Genomic DNA, 9,894 nt, shown 5'->3' with positions numbered 1-9,894 from the left:
CACAGTTGTAGCAGTCGACTACTTCACCAAATGGGCCGAAGCTGAACCACTCGCTACCATAACGACCAAGAAAGTTCTTGAATTTGTCATCAAGAACATTGTTTGCCGATATGGTTTACCTCAAAATATTGTCTCAGACAACGGAACCCAATTTGACAGTGACTTATTCACAGACTTTTGAGAAAGGCAAGGGATTATTAAAAGCTTTTCTTCAATCACGCATCCACAAGCAAACGGGCAGGTCGAAGCAGTGAATAAAACGCTTAAGGACACCCTGAAGAAAACACTTGAAGATGCTAAAGGAGCATGGCCAGAACAGCTGCCTGAAGTCCTCTGGTCGTATAGAACTTCTCATCGGACAGCGATAGGTCACACCCCGTTTTCCTTGGCATACGGGTATGAAGTTATGTTACCTGTCGAATTAGATCCCCCCTCACACTGACGCATTACATGCGACCAGAGCGAGAATAGCCAACTGATGATAGATTCCCTAGACTCAATTGAAGAAATACGAGAAAGGGCCCAACTCCGAGTTGCTACGTACCAGCAAAAGGTCGCCCGGTATTTTAAATCAAAGGTGAAAGAAAGGAAATTCAACGTCGGCGACCTAGTGCTACGACGAGTTTTCTTGAATACCACGACCCCACTGCTGGAGTACTCGGACCAAACTAGGAAGGACCTTACCAGATTGAAGAATTCCTTCATCCGGGCACCTACAAACTTGTACGCTTAAATGGAGATCTCGTTCCACGCTATTGGAACGGTGAACACCTACGCAAGTACTACCAATGAACAGTCCTTTTTAAAGGACTGGCTTGTATTAATTTTTACTTTTTACAAGTTTCGAAAAAGGGTTAGCCACGTTGTATGGCTAATCGCTTATAAGTGTAAGATCTTTTTTAAGATCACTCGTACAGACATGTTTAGTCCATTTTAATACGAGATTATAAGGGGCTGTGCGCAGCCAGTCATTCTTGCCAACCTTTGTAAATTTATTTTTACAAGTATTTGTTCATTACGTGTGTTGTTTTGCTGTATTATAAGTGTTACGTTTCCTACCGAGCAGCAATGTTCGCACAGGTCGTGGTCAAGGCAAGTGACCAAGGACCTAAAGCTCCTCGATCACTTGGGGGGCATATAAGACACATCGATAGTAAAGCATACCAAAGGGTATGTAAACACATGAACAAAATGAGTGAAAGCATGCTACGGTACTTAGAGTATTTTTCAAAATTTATGTTTTGTTAAATCAAACCAAAGTACTATGCTAAGTTCGATCATGCGAACAGATATTATAATAAAAAGAAACATTACAATATCAATAAGGAAATCTTTTACACCGCGAGCAGTATTGCTCGGATGTAATTGTTTAATTAAAAGTAAAAAGCTTTTACACCGCGAGCAGTATTGCTCGGATGTAATTGTTCAGTTATAAGTAAAAAAAGCTGCCCTTGCAGCAATAAAAGTAAATTGTCTTTACAAGCAGACCCGTGGGCCATAAAAACAAAATAAAAAAAAGAGATAACTACTGAGGAGCAGGAGGGTCTTCAGGATTAGGAGGAGTGCTTTGATCGGCCGGGGGACCAGCTTCAGCATCAGCAGCAGGAGCCTTAGCATTAGCCTTCTCCTCTGCCTACAACCGGATGGCGCACTGCGCCATCAGAGTCCTCTTCAACCGCTCGGAAAGATAGTTGAAGTTAGCCTCCCGGTTGTGCTTCCAGAAGTCGTAAAATCAGAGGTGAGTGGCCTCCCTATACTTCTTCAAGTTCTTGGCCCCTTCCTCCTCGAGCTCCTGCACTCGCCCCTCGAGCTCCTGCACCCGCTCTTCAAGTTTCTTCATCTCTTCCCTGCTGGCGGTCAGATCAAGTCCAAGCTACTTACACTCTTGGGTGACAAGTACAGAACTCTCCCTCCATTTCTTCCGTTCCTCGTTGGCTTTCTTCAAAGCATCTTGGGCGTCCTGAAGCTCCTTGGTGAGAGTGGCTTGGTCCTCACACAATTATTCATTCAGCTTGGACAGCTCCTTGTTCTCCTCGAGGAGCTTGTTGTTCTCAGCCTCAAGTGCTTGCTTAGCCTGGGCAAGCCTGGAGTCGAAGTTCTTTCCCCGAGAAACCAACGCCCCAGCACGGCGCCAGCTAGCAGTTAAAGATAGCAGCCCCTGAAGACAAAGAATGAGATAAAGTTAGGAAAAGAAGTCAGACATAAATGATGAAGTAGCAGGAGATGACTTACACTGACTATCTCATTCAACCCTCTGTTGATGATTTGGTCGACCTCCATTGAGGCAGTTTCAGTGATGGCGGCCTGGCTGCGTCTGTGCTTCAAGAGCTTATATATCCTCTCCCTGGCCGAGCCAACCACGAGGCTGGGCAGGGAGCCTTCGGGCAAGTTGTCCAAAGTCTCCTTGTCGGCAGCCTTAGAAGAAGACTGGGGATTAACAGGTGTGGGAGTCGTGTGCTCGGAAGGAGGCGGAGGTGGTGAGTTCTCCTTGGAGGGGGCGGTGGCAGGAGCATCTTCTGTTCCAGCCTTCTTCGAGGGAGTCTTGCTGCTTTCCCCTCGAGCCCTCTTGCTATCCTTCTTCGGGATAGAAGAGGCAGCGGCAGCCTGATAGTGCATAAATACGTCCTTAGAGTCCATACCTGCACCAAAGGAAGCAACACAAGCAGTAAGACTAAATGGTCATGCAGGAGACAAGGATAAAAGTAAAAGGATTACAAGTAAAGTACCCGGGCTACAACTACTGGCATTAGCATTATTTACTGAACTACCTAGTTCCTGGAAGAAATCTGAGTTTAAAGAGGGAGCATTCCTAAAGTTGCCATCCCCGTCAAATAGATGAGAGGGAATTGGCAGATGATTTAAAAGCGAAAATATTATACCATTTACATCCGACGAATCGTCAGAAAGTTCGGTAGGCTCGGCAGCCTTTTGTTTTCCTTTGCCCTCGGGGACCGAGGTTTTCTCCGCTCGGTGGGGGACGACAGGTTCCCTGATCCTAACCCCAGTTGGCCTCCTCCGTAGAGGGGGTGCCTAGGGTTGCTGCTCGGGTTGCTGCTCAGATTTCACGTCGGCTTGGACACTGCCCGCCGAGGGTTCATTCGTCGCAGAACGGGATCCCCAAAGGCCGACCAGCCGAAGGTTAGCCTCGTTGACTAAGTTTTTGACACTCTTATCAGCATTTGGCATGCTGGCTAAGAGTGTTGCCCTTGACTCCATTCCTGGAGTAGGGGTTGGGCGTAACCATGGGCCTAGAACACAGTGGAATGTCGAGACATTATGACAAGAAAACATTAAAGTGTAGAAGCTACTGGCGTAGGAATTTTTACCTCCTCGAGCGAAGGCCAGGTTGTCTGCAGCTATGTCAGGCGTGAGGAAGTATTCGTGATGATATCTCCCCACGTTAGAGATATAAGTAGTGTCGGACAAAAAAGTGCGCCCGGTTTCTTGGTGGCAAAGATGAAAAAACCCCGTCCCATCTTGGTTGGGGTCGACTTAAGGCCGAAAAGGAAATTGACCTCGTGTGGAGAAGGTACTGGCCATTTTTTGAGTTTGTAAAGGATATAGAGTGCGGCCAGCATTCTATACCCGTTTGGAGTAATTTGGAAAGGGACAACGCCGAAGTAATTGACCACCCCTTGAAAAAAATGAGTGAAAAGGCAGGGTGGCACCTGCCTCAATGTGGAACCTCGACCAGGCGCGGTAAGCCCCGCCTGGCAGGTTGGCTCACTGGTCGATAGAAGGTCTGACCAGGGTCACCCCCGTCAGATTGTATCTGTTTAAATAGTTGGCAATCATCCGCAGCGTCACCGAACTTTGAGGAACGATGTGCCACTCAACAGCTGGCTGGTCAGCATGGCGAGGACGGGTACACCTCTAGACATTGGTCTCAGGAGCGAATTCGCCTCGACCACTGGTCGAGGGGGCATCATCAGAAGGCTGGCCTGAGGAGATAGGGTTTTTTCTTTTTCGAGCTTTTGTTTTCGTTCGAGCCATTCTCTGATTGGGGACTGGAGGACGATTTGAGCTAGGGCGAGAAAAAGGGATTTCTGGTATCAAAGTAGATGGGTTCTCTTCGTCTTCAAGTAGTTGGGCCAAGAGGTCATCTTCAATAGGTCTTTCTCCTCCCCAAGGGTCTTGCATATGAACTGCAAGCAGACGATGGAGGAGATAAGACAGTCTGCGAAGTAGTGTGGAAGATGGGGATAACGTTGCTCGCGTCTAAATAACCAGCAGCATCCTAATCCTACACTAAGTTCGACATTAATGGTTTGAAAAACGGATCATAAAGGAAGAAAAACTGTTTTCTGAAAGAGAACTTTTTCGACTCTTGAAGGGCGGGAAAAAACTCAGTTTTTTCACCTAGCTTAAAGGTTGAATTTTTCGTCGACCTTACGCCCCAAGCCTATGATCCTAACTATCAAACTAAGTCCTAACCTATACAAAGCATAAAGACGCTTTCTTACCAAGCAATGGAAGGTTTATACAAAAAGATCCTCATAAAACCCTACTAAAGAACACAGAAATCACAGAGCATAGAAACGGCGTGCATGGCATAATGAAAAGTTTAAAGAACGGAGTGATTACCTGGGCGAAGGTGAAGATTTAGAAGAGAGCAGAAATTTCGAGTCGGAAGACCTTCGGCTAGACGATTAACTGGTTTCGAAGTTCTGTATTCTGAAGGTAAAGTTCTTGAAGCTCTTGACAAAGATGGTAAGAAAAAAATTTATAAAGAAGAAAAAGAAGGTATTTATGGGGACCGAGGTATGGCCAAAAAGTAGTAATCATTACTTCCCATTTTCGAAACGTGGGGAAGTGTATAAGCCGTCAAATTTCCTTTATGGAAACTGGAAAGGCTTGATTAGACATAATTATGTCACGGCTTTCAAAAATGCACGGGGATCCTGACAGACATCGTGGGGATATGAACAGTTGTTTCCTTAAAGTTTCTTTATTGCTGGTCGCACTAAACAAACTTGGGGGGCAAATGTTATCCCAAAAATCAGACATGGATGACATGGCAGACATTAAATACACGTGGCTGACATCTGGCAGAATTCGTGCTCGACTATCGACCAGGAATATATCTATTGACGCAACGATCAATCACTACATACGACCAGTCTGGTCATATACACGCTATACACGGAGGAAATCTTAGGCAGATATGATTGAATCCGAAATTATCTCCCATGATTTCCTGAGTATCCGATTATTTAGGAAAAAATATTTGTAACAAATTAATGGAAATCTTCCCTGAGCTTATAAATAGAGGAAGAGAGCTCAAGGGAGGGGGACTTTTCTTTTGGCTAGCGAATTATTTGAGATTAGAGAGATTACATTAGAATAATTGTATTTTGTTCTTCAAAGGTTAGTGAAACTCATTGAACCCTAGTTCTTTGATCACTCCTTGGAATCTCACATCAATAACAATTCAAGTGGACGTAGGTCATTACCATACTTTGGGGCTGAACCACTATAAATTCCTGTGTTTTTATTGTATTCGTCATCACATTCAATTCAATATATTTGTCCAAATCAAGCGTATTTGACTCCGTGTCAGTTGACCAAAATCAGGGTCAACAGTAATAAAATTGGACTATCAAAATAATAATAAATTTGTTTTGCTTTTCTTTGATGAGAAGACTTTTTTTTTATAACTAATTCATAAATGTCATAAAACTTAATAAATCATAAGACATAATAAGACCATTGTTGACCATGATTTTGGCCAACGACGAATAGATGTCAAAACTACATTAAACCTTCAAGAGAATATACGACACTGATAATTTTATAGTGGTTTACCCCCAATATATTGGTAATAACCTAATCCACTTAGAGTTGTGATATATAGATCTACACTTAAGATCAGATGAACCTGTATCAACTAAATTTCTTAAGTGTAAATGAAAAAAGTACAAGATTTTTCTTTCCCAGGAATACAAATGCTCTCTCAGGAAAATCATAATTCCCCCCCCCCCTCCCATAATGATTCCATGAGCTATTTATTTTTAGGCTCATGGATCGTACAGATTAAAGTCCCTCAATAATCAGGATAATTCGGTTATTCTCCCCCATATTTAATTAATAATCAAATTTAAAATACAACCATATGCGATTTTTTCGGCATATCTGAGAGTTTCTCGCTGTAGCTACGGAAGATCCTAACTGAAGTCGTTACCGAAACTTTGAAGAGTCACTGGGTTGAGTTTCTGATCTGTCCGGTTGGCCAACTCTGCTCTCTGGAGTGATTTTGGTCGGCCAAAACACTCTTCTGGTTAGGCAAAACATTTGACTGGTCGGCCAAAATACTTTACTATTCGGCCAAAACTAATGACTGGTCGGGCAAACTACTTCAATGGTCGGTCAAAACTAATAACTGGTCTGGCAATATACTTCACTGGTCAGTCAAAAATCCTTACCGGTCGGACAGAAATTCTACCGGGTCGGTCAAATCACTTCCAAACCAGATAATTAATTTTCATGTTCAGTAATATCACAACTCCGAAGATTAATCTCAAACCTTTGCCCTGCCATTCATTGCCATTGCACTTTTGATTATCACGTCATCATATTCAAATTTTGGGGATAACAACCATTTTTTATTTGTCTTGATTTTCTTTGGTTGTAAAATTTTATTACCAAAGATAGAATAGAACGACTATTATCACATAGTGATCATTTTTTTAATTATTTGTATTCACTAAATACCTTAGACCCGTTCGGAGAGGCTGAGTCAATATACCTTTCCAACTTATCCATGACTTTTAAATCCACATGGATAGTTTGGGTATGTACTCTTAATATGAAACAATATTAATTATGATTTATTCATGTATCGTAGATGTCGATCGATAAGAGTTGGACGTTTTTGAGAAATCGTAATAGTGATGAGTATTGGAACGGTCTCCAAGTCTTTATGAATTTGGCGAAGCAACACAAAGACTGTGACGAAAATATTAGATGTCCATGTCTGAAATGCCTAAACTCGAGGTTCCATCGCCTGGATACGGTAGAGGGACATATCTTTCGATGGGTTTTTCAAGAAAGTTATCAACAGTGGATTTTCCATGGAGAGTTGGACGAAGTTGTTGTCGATGAGGTAGTCGAGGATAATGAAGATGCAGATGAGATGATCGACGTCATTGGCAATTTCATCTTACCGGCAAATACAGAGGAAGTAGATTAGGCGAATGGTAGTCGAATGGGTCAGTATTATGATGATTTGTTCGATGAAATTGAAGCCGAGTTGTAACCGGGTTGCGATTGGATATCATCCCTTAACTTTTTGGCAAAGTTGATGCACTTGAAAGTTAAGGGGAAATTTCCAAACAATTCCTTCAATGAATTGTTGAAGTTACTAAAGTTTGCATTTCCGAAAGATAATAAAATTCCTCCAACACACTATGATGCCAAAAAGAAATTGAGTCAGTTAGGTTTGGGATACCAATCAATTCATGTGTGTAAGTATGATTGCTACTTATTTTATAATAAGGATGCAACTAAAGATTCATGTCTGATATGCGGGAATAGCAGATGGAAAAATGAAAGGACGAAAGGGAAAAAAGTTCTACATAAAGTGATGCGTTACTTTCCATTAACCCCCAGATTAAAACGAATGTATAGCTCAAGGCATACAGCAAAGGAGATGGTATGGCATTATACGGGGAGATCGAAAGAAGATGGGGTGATGCATCATCCTGTTGATGGGGCTGCTTGGAAGGACTTCGACGTCAGACATCCAGAGTTTGCAATAGGTGCTAGAAATGTTCGTTTAGTATGTGGCAGTCGATGGGTTTAATCCATTTGGCAACATGAGTCTATCATACAGTATGTGGCTAGTGGTTTTGACCAATTATAATCTACCACCATGGTTGTGCATGAAGGAGGAGTATTCATGTTGACTCTTCTGATTCCTGGGCCAAAATCACCTGGTAGGACATTGATGTATTTCTATGGGCGTTGGTGGACGAGTTGAAGGAGTTATGGACTAACAGAGTTAACACAAGAGATGGCAGAAATAATGAATTGTTTAAGATGAGAGCGGCACTTTTGTGGACGATTAATGATTTTCCTGCTCGCAATAGTTTTTCTAGATGGAGTGGGCAGGGATACAAAGCTTGTCCAACATGTAATGAAGAAATCAATACGGATCCCAGCAGGAAAAAATCAATCACTAAAAGTAATATTACTAGTATAAATTTCACTGGTGAATGGTATAAAGATGACCAATATATACTTGCTACCCAAGTGAAGCAAGTTTTCTATCTTGACGATCTGTTGAAAGGTCGAGGTTGGAAGGTGGTACAAGATGTGAATCATAGACATGTTTGGGATATTTCGGAGGCAAACCAATTCCAATAACTTTTGACCCAGATACTTATAAGCCATTGGGTAAGCATGGAACATGGTTCACACGTTTAGTCGGGAACACCGTGACCAACAAATTACCACCATATTTTCCGAATTGGAAATCAGTGTCTGATCAATACAAACAGTTGCTTTATACCATTATAAAGGTGAATAATTCAAACATATTTCTAAATAATATATATTTTGGAGGTACGCCGTTTTACTAATATTTTTTTATTTTCAAAATGTAGCATTATTTTGATATAGCAGGGAAGTCAGACTAAGATCATATTATTGAGGCTATAGATGATGATGCTGGTGTCAAATATCGTGATAGGAAAACACGTAGGAAGGCACACTTCAAGAAAGTTTATGGTAATGATAAGAACTTAGAGTGGGCCCTCAACAACCTCCACAGTGGTGTTAATGCTCAAGATTGGAGACAATGCATTGACTTATGGTTGGATGAGAAATCAAATAAACAGGCAAAAAAGAATCAGGCCAATAGGGAACTGATGAAGTATTCTTCTACTCAAGGATCGAAGTTGTTCGTGGCAGCCCGTCATGATAGAGTAAGTAACAAAAAAAATAAAAAAATTCTTCATTAATAAATTATTTATCTAATAATTTGTTTCTTTATTTTCAAGTAAACCCGGAATCTGGGAATGTATCGGGTTACATTGAAAGCTGGAAGCAATTCCACGCCCGCAAGGATAAAGAAGAATTCGTTAATGAGCAAGCGAAAACAGACTATGTAAGACTTATCTTATTGTTTGACCTTAAAATCACTATGATTTGGATGTATTACTGATATTTTTCTGTAAAAATAGGAAATGATGTACAAAGATTTTGAAGCGCAGAGCTAGCAAGTCTCGTCTTCTATTTCTGATGAAGGAAGTTCGGTTGACGAAAATATGATCATGAAAAAAGTGTTGGGTGAACGTCCCGGGCATGAACGAGGAGTTGGTCGCACATTAAAGGGAAAAAGGCCTCCAGTAGTCAATCTCGGACTCGGGCACACTTGTCATCATACACCCAGCTCACTCAATCCAATGATAATAATAGCATGATGGGACAGGCAATGGCTAACTTGCTGAAACAATACAAAGCAGACATTGAGTTCCTATCTCAGCGCCTTCCTCCTGAATCCCGCCCACCACCTCAAACAATGAGATCGAATGAAGTAACTCAATGGTAGGAGATGTATGCGGCTGCACCTTCACAAGCTCCACCACCACCTCCACATATGTTCGGAGATGACACACCTACATATGTTCCCCCGCCAATCCCATCTCAATCTACATTTAGAAATGGCGCGTCTTCGTCAGCACCTCCACCACGATCTCCACCGCCCCCCAGTCATTCAGTTTCAAGATGACTTAGACGATGATGATGCGACCAACTTAGGATAGATTATATAGTTATATAAATAGTAGTGTTTATTTGTTTTAATACTATTAAGATAATTATTAATATTAGATTGTATGGATTATTTTCAATTAATGGAGACTACAATTCTGATTATATATTAAAATTTTAATT

Source organism: Humulus lupulus, chromosome 6 (assembly GCF_963169125.1).
Source record: "Humulus lupulus chromosome 6, drHumLupu1.1, whole genome shotgun sequence".
Taxonomy (NCBI): domain Eukaryota; kingdom Viridiplantae; phylum Streptophyta; class Magnoliopsida; order Rosales; family Cannabaceae; genus Humulus; species Humulus lupulus.
The sequence above is the reverse complement of the archived record's forward strand: the minus strand, read 5'-3'. Positions refer to the sequence as shown.